We start from the raw sequence: 19,924 nt of genomic DNA on the forward strand, positions 1-19,924 counted from the left end.
CAGCCGGCACCTGGGCCCTAGGACACGCCCTCTAGCCTTCGGGTTGCTGGCGGTTACAAGGCCGCCCACACGGGTTGCCGATTTAGACCTGATTTCGGGACCAAGGGCGAGAGCGACCTCTCAGGCCTAGCCAATTCGGTTCTGTGGTATCAAAAACACCAAAGATAAGAAACTCTTATGTGCAGTTGTACGACTATGAAAAGGGGGGTGAGTGCGTGCGGGCGCGGCCTAAATTTGTGAGAAAGCACCTAAGGAAATGAACCCGCTTCACCGCGCTCAGCCAGACACAGCCAGCCAGGCGGCCTGGCGGGGCCGGCCACCCAGGAAAGGCCCTAGGGACCCTTCTCCTCCAGGAACTCGTTTCCCGCCGGTCGCAGAATGCTGCCTTCGCGCGGAAACTGGCTTCCTAGGGTTTCCCGCCGCTGGGCGGAGGTGGCCACCCAAGTAAGGCCTATAGGCCGCCGGGCCGGGTAGGATCCCCATCTCTGCCCGCTGCGCTCACAACCGGACTTTGGGCCAGGGAGGTGCTAGTGCCGCCTCTCTGAAGGCCTCTCTGCAGAGGCGGACGTTTCCGTTTGTGGACCTTCCATGTTAGCATTTGGCTTAAGGGGCTGGGGTCATGGAAAACGTTTTTAAAGGATGCAAAATTACACACCTATGAAGAAAGTACTCCAGCGATCCAGATAGGAATAATTTCTCAAAAAGTCCAAAGGGGCATTACCTAAGAAGGAAGAGAGCATATGGAAGTAGAAAAAAGTATGTATGCATAAAATTTGGACTTCATATTTGCCAAAATCCATAACTTGAGTATTCATACTGGTGCAGATTATTAGCATAAAAGTAGAGCAACATTTTTGTAATAACCACTTAAAATAATTGTAAGTACAGAGACCACTAATATATTGGGAAAAAAAAAAAAGATGGCCCAACATGGGAGAGATAGAAAAAAGTGGAACAAATATACATTTTGGTCTCTGTCCTTGTTGAAAATTTTACACTCACTTTTACCCTCTAAATACATCCTGTCTGCTCCTAATTTAAGTAAAACAAATATTGGGTATTCTTTACATGTGTAAACATAAGGCTCACTAATAACCTGCCCCAATAAAGGGTAGCTATTTGCTATTATAGGATACAATACGCCCTTGTAGAGTCATATTAAGAGTTTTACCAGTTTTTCTATTTACTTAAATGTGATCTTGGAGAAATTATTTGTTTCAATTTCCTCAATGTAAAATGGTGCTTAGAATATCTAATGAATGTAAAATGTTTATCATAGTGCCTATCCCTTGGTGTTACACACTAAATTATTTTTGTACTATTATTATGGAGAGGATTTAGATAAGCAGAGAATGCCCAAAGAGGAGAGAGTGCTTAAGCAAAGATAGAAGGTATGCATTTTTGCAGGTCAAAGAGATTGCATATAAGAGAAAGGTTGACTAAATAGGGAGGGGCAGAGTGTGAAGATTAGCATTGAAAGAAATAGATTTTGTGGGCCCCAGGGAGAAACTAAAGTTTTTAAAGGAGTCCACTGATGTGATTAAATATGCCCTTTGCAAAGACACCTGAAGGAATGTGGAAGGATGCCTTAGGGAAAAACTAAGAGACAAGGAGAGGAGGGGGAGATGCTGTCAGAAAGCTTATTGTATCAGTTTCGCTGAAATCTGTGACAGTAAGAGAGGAAAGTACAGAGTCAGAGTATTCTAGAAAATCAAGGCTATCAGACTTGTAGAAAGTGTGGATATGAGGGATGAGGAAAATAGAATGCTAAGAATAATTCCCAGGTTTCTAGTTTGGGAGACTTAAATGATGGTTTGGGTAGATAATGATGCTCTGGACTAGAAGAGAAGAGGAAGCAGTGCGTACCCTTTGCATTGTGTTGCACTGAAATTCATCCAGAGTATACCTACATGGAGATATTTAAGTAATAGTTGGAAATCTAAATCCAAAGTTTTGAAGAGAAGTAGAAAAGTTCTGAAAGAAGAAACTAGTCAAGACCTGCTGTACTCACTCCCATGAGGCAATTTGTCCTTTTAATGTTGTAAGTCTTCAATGGAGAACCCTTTGTGAGGAGGTCAGGGGTTGGGGGAGACTATTGTCAAAATACTACTGAGACTGTATAGGATTTGTGCTAATCTAGTCAATATAGATCCCAAATGATTGACCAGAAATGGGAGACCCAGAAAAGATATATTTGTCCTGTGCAGACCAAATTAATTACATCTGGAGACATAAGCTTTTGTGTATAGTGATTTACTTAGGCTATAAACAATTGCAAATATGATTCTGTATGTAACAAAATATAACCTTCTCTGTTTCTCCCTCCACACAGTATAGATTGTAACTAAAGTTTTTTCTCTTTCCCTACAAGGCTGTTGTTTTCTTCTTAGAAAGCTGCCCAGCTGTACAAACAAGATAGAAGTTCTCAGACAGATCTGACATATGTCTTACTATCAGATGTGTAGCTGAAACCATTTGGATGTGAACAAAGAAAGAGGAATTATTTTCATGGATGAGAAGCAAATGGCTAAACTTGATGTCACCAATCATGACTCAATATTCAAGTCAAAAGAGGCAAAATAGAAACATACAAGATTGATTGTATCTTGTTTTCTCAACTAATATTTCAAAGTCAAGAGCTTTTGTATATGTACTGAAAAAGTGACTTTCAATCTGGTCTTTAAAGCTATGATTACCATCTTTTCATCGACACATCTGTGCTGATTATCTTCCTTTTGCTCCTCCAGGACCACTGTCCACCTGCCCCTGTCCTGGAGTCCAAGGGCATGGAGTCTATCACTGGGGTCAGTACTTTCAGGCTTCAGCTGAGTTTGGCCGGTGGAGAGGAAGCACAGACATGAATCTGCAAGATGGGAAAAGAGTGAGGTCAGTATATTAATTCATCTGGGTTTCTACCTGAAAGGTCACTTTGGGCTGTCTGTTGGGCTGCTTCTTAGGAAGTCTCTACTCCTCCAAAAGTGACCTACTCTATATGACTCACTTTTAAATGTTCTAACTTCTCCCTTCTTTGGGTCAAGGGATTGTAATATATTTACAAGTACTAGATTCATTCATTCCCTTCAGTTCCCTATACCCTGGCCCACACCCTTTTTTAATCCTTTTAACTGAGGTATAGTTGATGTACAATAAAATATCTCAGGTGTACAACATAGTGACTCACAATTTTTAAAGGTTATATTTCCTGTATTATGCAATATTAACTTGTAGCTTATTTATTTTATGCATAATAGTTTGTACCTCTTAATTCCCTGCCCCTTTCTTGTCCCTCCCTCTTCCCTCTCCCCATTGGTAACCACTAGTTTGTTCTCTATATCTATGTCTTACTTTTTTTTGTTACATTTACTAGTTTTATTTTTTAGATTCCACATATAAGTGATATCATACAGTGATATCATACAGTATTTGTCTTTCTCTGTCTGACTTATTTCACTTAGTATAATACTCCCCAAGTCCATCCATGTTGCTGCAAATGGCAAAATTTCAATCTTTTTCTATGGCTGAGATATATATATATATATATATATATCTCAGCCATATATATAGCACATCTTTTATATCCATTCACCTATTGATGGATACTTAGGTTGCTTCCATATCTTGGCATTTGTAAATAATGCTGCTATGAACATTGAGATGCATGTATTTTTTTTAATTAGTGTTTTCAGGTCTTTTTGGATAGATTCCTGGAGCAGAATTGCTAAGTCATATTTTCAAGTTTTGTTTTTTTTTTTTTTAGAAACCTCCATAATGTTCTCTGCAGGTCCACACTCTTAATTGGTCCCTTGGAGGTGGTGATGGTGGACATTAAAAGTACCTTCGCTGGAGTTCCCATCATGGTGCCAGTGGTTAACAAACACGACTAGGAACCATGAGGTTGCGGGTTTGATCCCTGGTCTCATTCAGTGGGTTAAGGATCTGGTGTTGCTGTGAGCTGTGGTGTAGATCGCAGATGTGGCTCGAATCCTGTGTTGCTGTGTCTCTGGCATAGGCCAGTGGCTACAGCTCTGATCAGACCCCTAGCCTGGGAACCTCCATATGCCATGGGTGTGGCCCTAGAAAAGACCCCCCCAAAAATAAAATAAAATACCTTAACTGGAGAAGTTCCCTCCATGGCACAGTGGATTAAGAATCTGACTGCAGTGGCTTAGGTCCCTGCAGAGGTGCGGGTTCAATCCCCGGCCTAGCACAGTGGGTTAAAGGATCTGGTATTGCTGCAGCTGCACTGTAGGTCACAGCTACAGCTTGGATTCAATCCCTGGCCCAGGAACTTCCATATGCCACTAGTGTGGCCATAAAAAGAAAAAAAAAAAATGTACCTTAACTGGAGGTTTTCTGTTATAATCTCTAATGCTATTTTGAAAAGAACTATATGCTAAAAGAACTGAACTAAATTTCCATTGACTAAAACACACTTCACATTGTGGTTTGTTACTTAAACTAGCCATATTTAGAAGGATGTGCTCTTTCTTTTCAACAGAATCAAAGATTTTTACTGTGGTAATCTATTTCAGTGATCATTCTCTTTAACAAATGAGAAAATGATTTGGACGAGGACATGAATCAATGAGTAACAGTGTTAGAGCTTAAATTTCCCATGTCCTTCCTTTTTAGCCAATTTTCTTTACACTTCAACTCTCCCTCTTTTATTTCTCTGGAGGCTTCCCCATTCACTTTGTCCAGAGAATAATCCTTGTCCTTCCTTCAGTGAGTGCCTTGGTTCTTTGGAATACCTGATGGTTCAAATAGGAGTGGGAACCTGGAATTCTCACTAAAGACTTGACATTTATCCCTGTTTTCAGTCACATGCCTTACAGTCATGCCTTCTGTAATTGGTCTTTCTTATTGCTCAACTTTTTTTTTCTTTTTCCCAGAGTGTTTTTGGATCGATTCACCTCAGATTTCTCCACTATTAGGGGTCAAATTTCCTGATGACAGTGTCAACTTACAACTTCCATTTCCACTTACAACTTGCTCTGCAAAACAAAATTTAAAGGTTTAAAATAACTACAGTCACTTTACTATTTCTCAGTTTCTGTAGGACAGGAATTCTGAAATACTTTAGTTGGAAAACTTGAGTTCTGGCTCAGAATCTATCATGCCATTACAGTCAGAATCAATTAGAACTGGAAGAATGGGAACTAGAGCAATTAGGAGCTAGCTAGTCATCTCTCCCTGAGAAGTCCCAGGACTTCTCTATATGGTCTGTCCCTCTGATTTGGGTTGAGCTTTCTTACTGTATGGCTGCCTTAAATCAGTCAAGCTGCTTTGATGGTAGTTTCAACCTCAACAGTGAAAATTCCAGTGAGCAAAGTGTAAGCTGTATCACTTTTTATAGCCTAGTTTGAAAGTCACATAATGTCACTTCTACCATATTCTTTTGACCAAAACATTCTCAAAAACCCACTCAGTTTTCATGGGGAAGGGGTAGAGATGCTACCTCTCAATGGGAGAATATCAAAGCCACATTGTAAGAGCACATGGGGTGGAAGATTTTTTTGCAGCCATTTTGGGGCAGTAGAAGTTGCATCACAACTCCTACATCTAATTTCTTCACTTTTTTGTATGACCAAGGGTTTTTAAGTTATGAAATACGTCATACAAAAAGGTATAGAGAGTAATATAATAGACACTTTTGTCTTCACCACCTTGCTTTAGAAATAAAACATTTCAAATAGTTAACACCCCTTTCTGCTTACATTTCTGTTTCTCTCCCTTTTACAAAGAGATAAACATTGTCTTAATATTTATTATTGTCATGCCTATCTTTATAATGTTAATATATGTATCTCTAAACAGTAGTAAATATGAAGTCTTTTTAAGCTTCCTATAACATGATTTTTTTAATAACATTAAAACTTTTGAAACTCAGTGTTACTCTTCTGAGATTTATTTGTATTGCTGTATAGCCATAAGGCTCAGATAGTAAATATGTTAGGCTTTGTGGGCAGACAGCCTTTGTTGCAACTGCTTATTCTGCAGTTGTAGTACAACAGCAGCTCTACTAAATACGTAAATGAATGGTGCACCCATGTCCAATACAACTTTATAAAAATAGATGACAGAGTACAGCATTAGGCCTGTGGGCCATAGTTTGCTGACCCCAGATCTGGTATAAAATTTATGATACTTTAGATAGCTTGTGTTCCCTGAAAGTTGTTTTAGCTTATAACCCAGTCCCAACCCCATCCTTAGCATATTTCTCTGCCTTAAGAAGAAATTTTAGAGACACTGATTTAGGAATACAACTGACTGATTTACTAAATTTTGATGTTTAAAAAGCCCCACTGGACTCCATTTTTCATTTTTTATTCTTGAGGGGAAAGCCCAGCAAACTCCTGCCTTTAGACCCCTTTAGACACCCTCTCTTGGACTCATACTGGCTCTTTTCTACATGCCTTTTCTGCCTAGAAAATTTCAGTTTATATATCAAGATTTCCCACGAATGTCTCTTCCTTCAGGATACCTTTCTGATACCTCCTAGCCAAAGGAAGGCTTTTCCAGTATTCCCATACTTAGTTGGTATCTCTAACACAACTCAGAGCCTTAATTATTTGTTTGCATGACCTTCTTCCCCATTAATTTTTTTTTTTTTTGTCTTTTTGCTATTTCTTTGGGCCGCTCCCGCGGCATATGGAGGTTCCCTGGCTAGGGGTCCAATCGGAGCTGTAGCCCCCGGCCTACGCCAGAGCCACAGCAACGCGGGATCCGAGCCGCGTCCTGCAACCTACACCACAGCTCACGGCAACGCCAGATCGTTAACCCACTGAGCAAGGCCAGGGATCGAACCCGCAACCTCATGGTTCCTAGTCGGATTCGTTAACCACTGCGCCACGACGGGAACTCCCCCATTAAATTTTTATTCCCTAGGGAATGAAGACTTATTCTGTTTATCTTTGTTTCCAACACAAAACTCAGTGCTTGGAACCTAGATGTACTTAACAAGTAGTTATGGAAGGATGGAAAGGAGGGAGGGAGGAACTAGTATTCCAGTGTCTACTTGGAACAAGAAGCAAATTTGCATAATATGTAGGCCTCTGAAAGTGAAGATACCCCTCTTCATCTTTCTACCCCATCTTACCAGAGAGCATTCCTTCATGCCTTCTCACCTCCCCTTTGCAGGGAGGCAGATAAATCACATTGTCTTTTATAAGATAGTTATAATTTTTTCATAGGAAGCACTTTATTGTACATTTCCTTGTGAACTAAATTCCTAGGTTCTAAGGTGTTGAATATCCTCAAAACTACTACTATTTATGAAGAAAGACAGGAAAACCAAGGTGAGGAGTTCCCATTGTGTCTCAGCAGGTTAAGGACCCAGCTTTGTCTCTGTGAAGAAGTGAGTTTGATCCCTGGCCTCGCTCAGTGGGTTAAGGATTGGTGTTGCCACAAGCTGTGGTGTAGGTCGCAGATGTGGCTCCAATTCAGTATTATCATCACTGTGACTGCATGAATAAAAAATACTATATAACTGATCCATATCCATTTACTAATTTGTATGTAGATTTAATAAAGTTAAATAGCATGATGGAAGGAAATGGGCTCTAGAATTAGAAAGACCTGAATTTGAATCTAGGTTCTGCTCATTACCAGCATTATGGCATTGAGCACCTATTTGATTTCTCTTAGCTTTGAGTTCTGTATCTGAAAAGGGTATAGTAATACCTCTCATAGTGCCACAAGAACAAATTCAGTCAGTCTTATTACATCAGCACTCAGTAATGGTTCAATCCCCAGCCTGGAGCAATGGGTTAAGGATGAGGAGTTGCTGCAGCTGTGGGGTAGATCACAACTGTGGTGTAGTTTGCAGATGTGGCTCAGATTTGATCCCTGGCTCGAGAATTTCCATATGCTGTGGGTGAGGCCACACATACACAAAATCTGGTTGAAAGTAAAGAGAAGCTAAACTAAAAAGCTTCTTAACTGTTCTGCAGGGCTCCTGACTTAAGGATATTGAAAAGAGATTGGTTGGAAAAGGTATGGTACCTACACACACGTGTGTGAATATGTATGCATGTGTGTGACCATGTGTGTGTATATGCTCTGTGCACATATGTGGTGCATGTATGAATGCACATGAATGTGTATATATGTGCACGTGTGTTTTCTGCTAGATTTTCATAGGAGGGGTGAGGAGGCATATCTTTCCTCCAAAATAGCAAAGGTCTTGTGAAAAGCTGTATGCTTTTAGTTCCAAAATTCTACTGTAGATCCCAAGGACTTGGGTAAATGTTCAGCTTCAGATGAATCTTTCTAGGTGGAGGTGAGGCATAAGGTATAGATCCTAGAACTAGTACATCACTCTTGTGTTAGGGACTAGTTTATTTCTAAAGCAGAATTAGCATCACACTGTAAACAAAAAAAAAAGGGGGGATAAAAGTGAAATTTGAAGGAAGAGAGTGGAAGCAAGTCTAGGAACTAAGGTGCTGACTCAAGGGGACCCTTATTTCTGTTCCTTTGGACCTACAGCATCTAGTTTTATGTTTTATCCTACATTGTAATTCACTCTCTCTTTCCCACAGTTTTTTAAAGCACAGTACCCATTCTGCAGCTTGATGTTAATAGTGTTGTGGGAACAGTGGGCAGGGAATAAAGAGACAAGGTAGTAAACAGAACAGCAGCCTTACCACCTCAGCTCTTCCTGAAGCCAATGTAACTGGAACAACAGGGTGTGAAGGTGTAAAGAAGGAGAATTCACAAGGCCACTACTGGTGAACTAAACCACACCTCATTATGGAGGTGGTGGTGAAGAGTTATGTGACCTCAGAGAACCTGCTGCAGCTTGGACAGAAGAAGGAGGGGATGAGAGATCAACCCCCTGAAGTGAGGCAGGGTGAGAAAGGTAGAGGAGTGCAAGCATATACTTGGCTCACAGTGCGGTGTAGGGTCTTTGATAAAGAAACTGGAATGACACATGAATGAGAAGATAGGAAAGATTGAGAGCTAATGGATTTTTTTTCATGTGTTGAAATATGTGTATAATTTTATTTTACTTCTCTTTATGTGTAATTTATTTATTTTGGAATGGGAATGGTAGTAACATTCACATAGTTCATAATTCAAAAAGTATTCAATTATACACAGTGAAGACTCCCTCCCATCTACATGCTACAGCCACACAGTTCCTCCTCCAGAGGCATCAGCATCATCAACTTACTTCCTTTCCTTAGGGAAATACACAAGCAAATTTGCATAAGGCATCCTCCCCACAATCTTTTATTTATATAAATGATAACTCACTATTCTGCTTTTCTCACAAAATATATTTTAGAGATCATTCCACACCAGTACGCTTGTGAATAACTTTAAAAAGTCAAAATTAAGAGTCAAAATGCATTTGCATTTAACTTCATGATATCATGAGATTATGGGGACAAATTAAAGCAAAGTACAAATTTTTAAAAGTGGTGTTATAATCAATATATTCCTTGAAAATTTCAATTACTTTGAATTATTCATAGATCCATGGGGGAAAATAATGGTTTAGAAATGAATGTGATTGAAATTGGTGCATATTTTCAGCAACTTTATGTGAAGTCAGCAAATATGCTAAATGAATTATAATTCTCAAAAAGGTCAAAAAAACTCAAGGAACGTGAATGTAATTGAGGCAGGGTCATAGCCTTGTCAGATTTTGTATTCAGTAACTTTAGCAAAGCAACTGTTAAAATATTGCTTGAAGGTTTTTACATGTCCCATAGTTTTGGAATCTAAGTAGAAAAGAATAGAGGCCCCTGAATGTGTCCTTTGAAACAGAAAGTCCAGTTTGGCCGATACTAGAGGTAGTAGTGGTTTACAGAGGGAGTGTGATTTTAATCTATCTTTTCTGGGTCCAGCCCCAATCCATATATAGTGTTTAAGTTGGTAACTCTGAATTTGGCAGTCAGTTTAACCATGATGTAGTCGTTAAAGTATTTAGACTACATGGTCATTGTATTTGCTCTTGTGTATAGACTAGTTTATTATTTTCTGTTGATTTATTTGCAAGATTCCCAAAGTGTTTTTTTTTTTTTTTCTATATCATTGAAAGGAAATTATCTGTGGCTTGAAAATACTTGGTGATTTAAATACTTCAGATGTTGTATTAGTTTGATGGGGTTGCCATAACAAAATACTACAAACTTGAATGGCTTAAATAACAGAAATTTATTTTCTCACAGTTTGGAGGATGGGAGTCCAAGATCAAGGTATCCACATATGTGGTTTCTCCTGAGTCTCTCTCCTTGGCCTTCGGAAAGCTGTCTTCTCACTAAGTGTTCACATGGTCTTCTTTCTCTGTGTGCATCCTGGTGTTTCTTCCTTTTCTTATGAGGATATCATGTTGGACTAGGGTCTTACCCTTATGACCTATTTAATCTTAATTACCTCTTTAAAGGCTTTATCTCAAAATATTGTCACATTGGGGGTTAGGGCTTCAATATATGAATTTTGGAGGAGGGGGATATAATTCATTCTGTGGGATAATGCTGCAATCATGAACTTGTAATAGTCTCATTATCCACTTTCCTTTTAAGATTACAACTTACTATTAATTAAAAATAGCAAAACACCTTAAGTAAAGGATGCATTGCTATTTAAAAAACCTGAAACTAAATTTTACCTCAGCCAGGTATGGCCTCAAATTGCTAAGAGCTGAATTAATTATAACCACATGTTGGATATTAATCTTAGAAAATTGAGTTATCTAAATTCTTAGTAAGATCATTGGCCAATAGATAACAAAAAACAACTGCATAGGAAAAAAAAAAAAAACCTGTGAGTAAGAATACAAGGATCTGATCTTTTTTTACTTTGAAAAAAAAAAAAAAAAACTAAGAGAGTTGTTTTTTCAGAGTTCCTTTTTTCCTTTTAACAGATCACATTAAATCCTAAAATAGTCCAAGTAAAGAATTTTGCTTTCTAAGCTAGAGAGTTAAGATGAAATGTTTTTCCTTAAAAAACAAAGAACTCAATCATTCATATCAATAATTTCTGAAAATATGTAGTGAGAAAAGAGTTTTGTATGCTTAATGAAGATATAGAAGCTATATGTATGTTGTATCTTAAGAATAGCTATTGGTTTTAGAAAGAGAAGAAAAAATGTACTGAGACAAATTGTTTTGAAAGGTAATTGTTCTGATTTGGCTTTCCTGCTGTGATTGCAAGAGAAGAAGCCTGTGGTTGCTTGGTTAGTTTGTAAAGCTGGAATAGCTCTTGTGTGCTGGCAAGTTTTGGTGTGCTTTTTCTCAGAAATTTTCCCTATTTTAAAAATCCAAACCTTTCATTAGGGTTTAAAATATGATATCATGATCACATAAAGTTAGAGACGTAAAAGACTTTTTAATTTACTTTTCAAAATCAGTTAGAAAGAGTTACTGTCTGTTCCTTTTCTCCAATAACTATAAGCACATATATTATCCACTGTAAATGTCTTGATTTTTGTTGAAAATCCAGGTAAGATATTTTTGTTATTGCTGCTCAGTGATCTTTTTGAGAAAAAAAAAAAGAAATGTTTTAGGAGTTCCTGTCATGGCACGGTGGAAATGAATCCAACTAAGAACCGTGAGGTTGTGGATTCAACCCCTGGCCTCACTCAGTGGGTCAAGGATCCCAGCGTTGCTTTGAGCTGTGGTGTGGGTCACAGATGCAGCTTGGATCTGGCATTGCTGTGGCTGTGGCATAGGCTGGCAGCTGTAGCTCCGAATGGACCCCTAGCCTGGGAACTTCCATATGTTGCGAGTGAGGCCCTATAAAGACAAAGAAAAGAAAAGAAAAAAAATCTTTTTTTTTTCCTTGCTATTTCTTTGGGCCGCTCCCGCGGCATATGGAGGTTCCCAGGCTAGAGGTCGAATTGGAGCTGTAGCCCGGCCTACGCCAGAGCCGAAGCAACTCGGGATCTGAGCCGCGTCTGCAACCCACACCACAGCTCACTGCAACGCCGGATCGTTAACCCCCCGAGCAAGGGCAGGGACTGAACCCGCAACCTCATGGTTCCTAGTCGGATTCGTTAACCACTGCGCCACGACGGGAACTCCAAATCTTTTTTTTTGTCTTTTTTTTTTTTTTTTTTTTGGGCCACCCCCGAGGCATATGGAGATTCCCAGTCTAAGGGTTGAATCAGAGCTGCAGCTGCCTGCCTACACCACAGCCACAGCACCTTGGGATCCAAGGGTCGCCTGTCTTCAACTTTCACCACAGCTCATGGCAATGCTGGATCCTTAACCCACTGAGCGAGGCCAGGGTTCGAACTCTTGTCCTCAGGGATGCTAGTCGGATTCATTTCCGCTGAGCCATGATGGGAACTCGAGAAAAGAAATTTCTTATACCAGTATGCCTTTCTTTAATAGTTCCTGAAATGGCTTATGAAAAGCAAAAGAGAAAGCCACTTCCCTTTTATTTTTCTACTCTGACACTGATAAATAAATGCACTTCAAAAACCGGTAAGGCAATGATAAAAAATTGCAAGGAATGCCATGATATAATGAAAGTCCTGAAAAGGAAAACCCTACAACCTAGGATACTCTACCCCAAAACACTGTCATTTAGAATAGAATGAGAGATAAATAATTTCTCAGACAAGAAAAAACTGAGAGTTCAGCAGCACTAAACCTACCATAAAAGAAATATCAAAGGGGCTTTATGAAAAAGAAAAGAAGAAAGAATCTATAGGAAGGGGAGAATCATAATAGGAAAGTCAAATATATAAGAGGAATGAAGATCACTTAAATAAGCCTGTTCATAGATTAAAAAAGAATAAAAATTAAAAAAGTGATTATAACTGTAATTAACAGCAAGAGGATAAGCATAAAGATAGAAAACATGACATCAAAATCACAAAATGTGGACGAGGGAAGTATAAAAGCATACATCTTTTAGAATGTGTTTGAACTTGAGTGTTATTTAAAAATAAATAGATATAGTTATGGTTCAGCATACTTGAACTCCATGATAACCACAAATCAAAAATACACAATAGAGTCACAAAAACCAAAAAGAAAGAAACTCAAACATTCTAAAAAAGGAACTCATCAGACCATAAAAGTTGAAACAAAAAGAAGAAATAAGCAAAGAACTACAAAAAACAACTGGAAGATAAAGATTAAAATGGCAATAAGACCATAGCTATCAATAATTACTTTAAATGTCAGTGAATTAAATGCTCCAATCAAAAGATCTAGAATGGCAGATTGGATTAAAAACATGAGGAATTAAACAGGATTCAAAGAAATGGAAAGATATTCCATGCTCCTGGACTGGAAGAATTAATATCATTAAAATGGCCATACTACCCAAAGCAATCTACAAAATTAATGTGATCCCTATCAAATTATCCATGACATTTTTCACAGACCTAGAACAAACAATCCAAAAATTTATGTGGAACCATAAAAGACCCAGTATTTCTAAATCAATCCTGAGGGGGGAAAAAAAAACCTAACAGAAGGCATAACTCTCCCAGACTTCAGATAATATTACAAGGCTGCAGTGATCAAGGCAGTGTGGCACTGGTACAAAAATAGACATACAGACCAATGGAACAGAATAGATAACCAGAAATAAATCCAGACACCTATGGTCAATTAATCTTCAACAAAGGAGGCAAGAATATAAAATGGGAAAAAGACAATCTCTTCATTCAGTGGTGCTGCCGAAACTGGACAACTGCATGTAATTCAGTGAAACTAGAACAAACCCTCACACCATGCACAAAAATAAACTCAAAATACGTTAAAGACTTAAACATAAAACAAGATACCATGAAACTCCTAGAAGAAAACATAGGCAGAACATTCTCAGACATCGACCATACAAATGTTTTTTTAGGTCAGTCTCCCAAGGCAATACAAATAAAAACATAAATAAACCAATGGGACCTAATCATACTGACAAGCTTTCGCACAACAAAGGAAACCATTAAAAAAAAAAAATAGATACAGACAACCTACAGAATGGGAGAAAATAGTTTCAAATGATGCAACCTACAAGGGCTTAATCTCCAAAATATACTAACAACTCATACAACTCAACAGCAAAAAAAGCAACAACCCAACTGAAAAATGGGCTGAAGACCTGAATAGACATTTCCCCAAAGAAAACATACAGATAGCCAACAAGCACATGAAAAAATGCTCAACATCACTCATTATTAGAGAAATGCAAATCAAAACTACTATAAGGTACCACCTCATACTGGTTTGAATGGCTATAATTAGTAAGTCTACAAATAAGAAATGCTGGAGAGGGTGTGGAGAAAAGGGAACCCTCCTACACTGTTGGTGGGAATGTAAATTGGTACAACCACTATGGAAAACAGTATGGAGGTACATCAGAAAACTAAATATAGAACTACCATATGATCCAGCAGTCCCACTCCTGGGCATATATGTGGATAAAACTTTCCTTGAAAAAGATATATGTACCCATATGTTCATTGCATCACTATTCACAATAGCCAAGACATGGAAACAATCTAAATGTCCATTGAGATGAATGGATACAGAAGATGTGGTTCATATGCACAATGGAATACTACTCTGCCATAAGAAAGGACAAAATAATGCCATTTGCAGCAACATGGATGGAAATAGAGACTCTCATATTAAGTGAAGTTAAGTCAGAAAGAGAAAGACAAGTACCATATGATATCACTTATTTGTGGAATCTAACATATGGCCCAAATGAACCTATCTGCAGAAAAGAAACAAATTTGTGGACTTAGAGAACAGACTTGTGGTTGCCAAGGGGGAGGAAGAGGGATGGACTGGGGGTTTGAGGTTAGTAGATGCAAACTATTGCATTTGAAGTGGATAAGCAATGAGATCCTACTGTTTAGCCCAGGGAACTATATCCAGTCACTTGTGATGGAACATGATGGAAGATAATATGAGAAAAAGAATATATACATATGTATTATGGGTCATTTTGCTATATAGCAGAAATTGACAGAACATTGTAAATCAACTATAACTTAAAAAAAAAAAACCCTACAAGAGCCTATAATATACTGCCTACAAGAGACTCACTTCAGGGTGAAAAACAGACTGAAAAGAGGGGGTGGAAAAATTTTTTTCATGTGAATGGAAATGACAAAAAAGAGGTGATAAGCAATACTCTTATCAGATAAAATAGACTTTAAAACAAAGGACCTGGAGTTCCTGTCATGGCGCAGTGGTTAACGAATCCAACTAGGAACCATGAGGTTGTGGGTTCAGTCCCTGCCCTTGCTCAGTGGGTTAATGATCCGGCATTGCCGTGAGCTGTAGTGTAGGTTGCAGATGAGGCTCGGATCCAGTCTTGCTGTGGCTCTGGCGTAGGTCGGTGGCTGCAGCTCCGATTCAACCCCTAGCCTGGAACCTCCATATGCCACGGGAGCAGCCCAAGAAATAGGAAAAAAAAAAGCAAAAAAAAAAAAAAAAAACAAAAAAACCCACAAAGGACCTAAAGAAAGATAAAGGGTATTATATATGATGATAAAGGGATTAATACAAGAAGATGATGTTGCACTTATTAACATATATGCATACAATATAGGCACACCTAAATATATTACAAAAACACTAAGAAACATAAAGGAAGAAACTGACAATAATACAATTATAGGAGACTTTCACACCCAGTTCACATCAGTGGACAAATCATTCAGGCAGAAAATCAACAAAGCAGCAGAGATCTTAATGATATAATAGACCAGTTAGATGTAGTTGATATCCACAGGACACTACATCCCCCCCAAAACCAGAATACACATTCCTTTCAAGTGCACATGGAACATTCTCTAGGATAGACCACATACTAAATCACAAAGCAAGCTTCAACAAATTTAAAAGGATAGAAATTATTTTAAGCATTTTTTCTGACCACAACAGTATGAAACTAGAATGAACACATGGAGACCTAACAATGTGCTACTAAAAAATCAATTTGTCAATGATATCAAAGAAGAAAATATCTCAAGACAAACAAAAATGAAAATACAACCTTATAAATTCTATGGGGTGCAACAAAAAGAATTTGTAAGAGGAAAGTTCATAGTGGTTCAGGTTTTCCTCAGGAAATAAGAAAAATGTCAAATAAACAACCTAATTGACAAGCCAAATTATTAGAAAAAGAACAATCAAAACACAAAGTCAGCAGGAGGAAGAAAAGAATAGACTTCAGAGAGAAAATAAATAAAATAGAAATTAAAAGTAGGAAAGATTAGTAAAAACAAGAGCTTTCTTTTTTTCTTTTTTGGTCTTTTTTCTTTTTAGGGCCGCTCCCATGGCATATGGAGGTTCCCAGGTCAGGGGTCCAATAGGAGCTATGGCTGCGGGCCTACACTGCAGGCACAACAACTCGGGATCTGAACCACATCTATGACCTACATCACAGCTCACAGCAATGCCAGATCCTTAACCCACTGAGGAAGGCCAGGTGTCAAATCTGCATCCTCATGGATTCAAGTCGGATTCATTAGCCACTGAGTCATGACAGGAACTCCATAACAAGAGCTTTCTTGGAATTCCTGTCATGGCTCAGTGGAAATGAGTCTGACTGGGAACCATGAGGTTGCAGGTTTGATCCCTGGCCTCCCTCAGTGGGTTAAGGATCCAGCATTGCTGTGAGCTATGGTGTAGGTTGCAGACACAGCTTGGATCTGGCATTCCTGTGGCTGTGGCATAGGCCAGCTGCTGTAGCTCCTATTCAGCCCCTAACCTGGGAATCTCCATATGCCTCGGGTGCAGCCCTGAAAAAGACAAAATCAAAAAAAAAAAAACAAAAAAACAAAACAAAAAAACACAAACTTTTCTTGAAAAGATAAATGAAACAGGCAAACCCCTTAGGCTCACTAAGAAGAGGGAAGACCTAAACCAACAATAAATGAAAGAGGAAAGCTAACAACTGATGCTAGAGAAATACAAAAAATCTTAAGATAATATCATGAGCAGTTGTATACCAACAAATGGAACAACATAGAAATGGAAAAGTTTCTAATAACAGACAAAACTGATTCAAGAAGAAACAGATAATGTGAACAGATCAATTACTAGAAGTGAAGTAGAATCTGCAATTAAAAAAACAAAACAAAACTCCTTTTAAACAAAACTCTAGGTCCAAACTGCTTTACAGGGGATTTCTACTAAACATGTAAAGAATTAGCAGAAAGTTTTGCTTCTTGTTGTTTTCTAAGAAATTCGAGTTACAAAAATAGCCCTATATACTCTCCAAGTGGTTGAACTTAGAAAGGGAAACATAAATATGTAGGTAGGCGGAGAAAAGTTTTGAAAGATAGCTGCTCTTCACTATATAGACCTTCTGATTAGCCATATGGCATCTGATCATTTTTATTTATCACTTAGTTTATATGGGCAATTCAGTGTCCATGAGCAATTCTTTTAATATTGCAAGTACTAAATATTCTAGTCCCTGTACTGGAATAAAAAAATGATTGACATTCTGTTTTGGAAAATATTTTAAAAAGATGATCTTGACCATCAATGATAAAGTTTGTGTTGTAGAATTAATTTAGCAATGGACTTGTGAAATGCTGATTTATTCCTCAAACCTTGAAGCACTGAGTATCTTAGAAGATTCGGAGCAAGTTCATGGATTTTCATCAACAGAGGCAAGAACTAAGGATATTTTGGTGTTAACTTGAGCTCTGAGTTTCCCTGGCTTTCTGCTTTAATAGAGCCTTAATGAGTTGTTGTTCAGGCAGCACACAGCTGAAAGCACTTCTTTTAATTTAACTTTTTTCCCCCCTGGGAAAACCTAATCAAATATGTTAAGTAATTTTCTTTCTGTCCAATAATTACATTTGTTATTCTCTTGCATGATATGCTGTGTAACACAGATAGAGACGTACATACTAGTGGGAGTGGTTCCCTCAGGGGAATGAACATGGGGAAAAGATCCTTGCAGGCTCTAGGTGCAGGCTTGAGACTGTTTGGTCAGAATCTTCTGTGGTCCTAGGAATCCCAAGTGTCATCTATAAGGGTAGGAGGTACTGGGTCTTTGTGGGCATATCCCTTGTCTTGTGGACCTCGCCTTGTAAGGAGTGATGAATGAATGCAGAAATGGTAGGTGGAACCCTCTAGAGTACAGGACTCAGGGCAGAGCCTAGATCTAGGTGTAGAATGGGACCTAGCATAATCAAGGAGCAAAAAGACTGGTGAAGCTAGGAGGAGGTAAGCATGGAAAGCTGCGGTAATAAGTTGATTGATTGTCTAAGTTTTGAAGACCATAGAAAGTCTTTTGAATTTCTGTTTTATTGGTGTCCTGTTTACAAGTCAGACTGTACTTAAGTCTACAGAGCCTTAAGTATGAGTTGTTTGGGGATTATCTGGAAAGCTTTTGGACAGGAGACTTTCTGAAAAAAGGGATTTGAGATTTCATCTAGTTTGCGGTCAGAGGTCAAAGTAGGCCAAAATATTCAGATGGAGCCACAGTGATATCACAGCTCTGAGAAAGGATCTTTTCTATAATATGATTCATTGATGCACTCCCCTGGGCCTGGAACTGGAAAGAGGACTTGTTCCAAGTCACCTGAGAAACTGGCAGGGGTTAGAAGGCTGCACACTTTGCTGCGAAGCTGATAAACCTGCCCATGTATACTTTTATGTTTCATGGTGTTTTGGTTTCATTTATGAACACTCTTAAGTTTCTTTACAGCTATGCCTTGGACACCTTTTTTTTTTTTTTGTTCTCTACCTTCCTTTAAACTGTTTCTGCGATTCTCAAGTCTTTGTTCTGAAGTCCTAACCTCAGCCTTTAGAGTTTGTATTATCTTTTTGTCTTGCCAGCTTTCCAATTTAAACTTTCTCTATTGGATTCTGACTTAACTGGCCCATCTGACATCCTGCTGCCACATGGCAAACACTGACCACTTGGAATTTATCTTCTACCCCGGCTAGAATAACCTCTGCCTCCCAGCAAGGAAAAAAAAAGAGCATTTTGTTATGAATCACTGGATTCAGAGCACCTACTTTGTTACTCTGGCAACAAGGCAATGACTGCTTTTTTATCCATGGACCTGGGCAAGATGACACTACAGAAGGAAAATTCAGAGTCCAAAGGACAAGTTTCTGGTGGAGATTGGAATATAGATACAGACTCTGATTCACAGATACTGAGTCTAGCAGCTGCTGTGGGCAGCTAATCCTTCCCTATTCACCCATCCAGAGAAATTTAGAGGCAATTTAGCAGAACTCTCTAAGACTAGGCAGTCATAATGATTAATGAATGTCCAGAGCTTTGGTTGGAAATTGGCGAGGGATTGGGGTGGGGAATGCTATTGGGTGAAAACTGATTGCATTTCTGACATACTGCATTTTAGGAGATGTGGAACGTGATAGCTTTGATTCAGAAGCTCAGCATTCATTTTTAGGGGGAAGGGGGAGCAACGATGTTCCACCCACAGGAACTGATGGACATTGCTCACCTAGCAGGAGAAAGAATTGTCATCTCTAGAGCTTTATGGGCTCTCTGAGAGAAATGATCCAAACTTCCACCACGTTCAGCCACAGCCTCAAGAATTCCTTATGCAGTAAGCTAGCTCTGGTCACCAGGCTTGAGCCTCCCAATGTTAATAAGCCTCTTTATAAGGTTAGAGATGGAACTAGCACATACCTCTTTGTCTTAGGTGATAACAGAGCCACTCCTCAAGGTACATGCATGTGTGTTTGCCTCTCTCCCTCTGTTTGCCACCTCCCCCGAACGGGACACCTATATCCCTATAAAGTGTTGTGCTCATTTTTATGCAGATCGCATTATTCATGGTCTGTGTCCAAAAGGTACTTGGTTAAAGATCATCTGTTGCACAAAAAGTATAGATTAATTTTAAGGATTTGTTATTAGTAGTAGTAGTTGGAAACACCTTCCTTGGATAAGTGTGCTCTTTTCTGCAGAGAGACCCTTTGGGAGTTTGCTGCACACAGTGTTGCACTAC

At 38.8% G+C, this 19,924-nt stretch overlaps 1 long non-coding RNA gene across 1 annotated transcript; it reads left to right on the forward strand.

Moving 5' to 3' along the window:
- The first annotated feature begins 26 nt into the window (after window positions 1-26).
- Window positions 27-3,837, forward strand: LOC125121275 (uncharacterized). Its single transcript, XR_007133424.1, has 3 exons — window positions 27-756; window positions 2,372-2,886; window positions 3,758-3,837. It is a non-coding gene; the product is annotated as an uncharacterized LOC125121275 (long non-coding RNA).
- The last annotated feature ends 16,087 nt before the right edge of the window (window positions 3,838-19,924 follow it).

Source organism: Phacochoerus africanus, chromosome 2 (assembly GCF_016906955.1).
Source record: "Phacochoerus africanus isolate WHEZ1 chromosome 2, ROS_Pafr_v1, whole genome shotgun sequence".
NCBI classification, from domain to species: domain Eukaryota; kingdom Metazoa; phylum Chordata; class Mammalia; order Artiodactyla; family Suidae; genus Phacochoerus; species Phacochoerus africanus.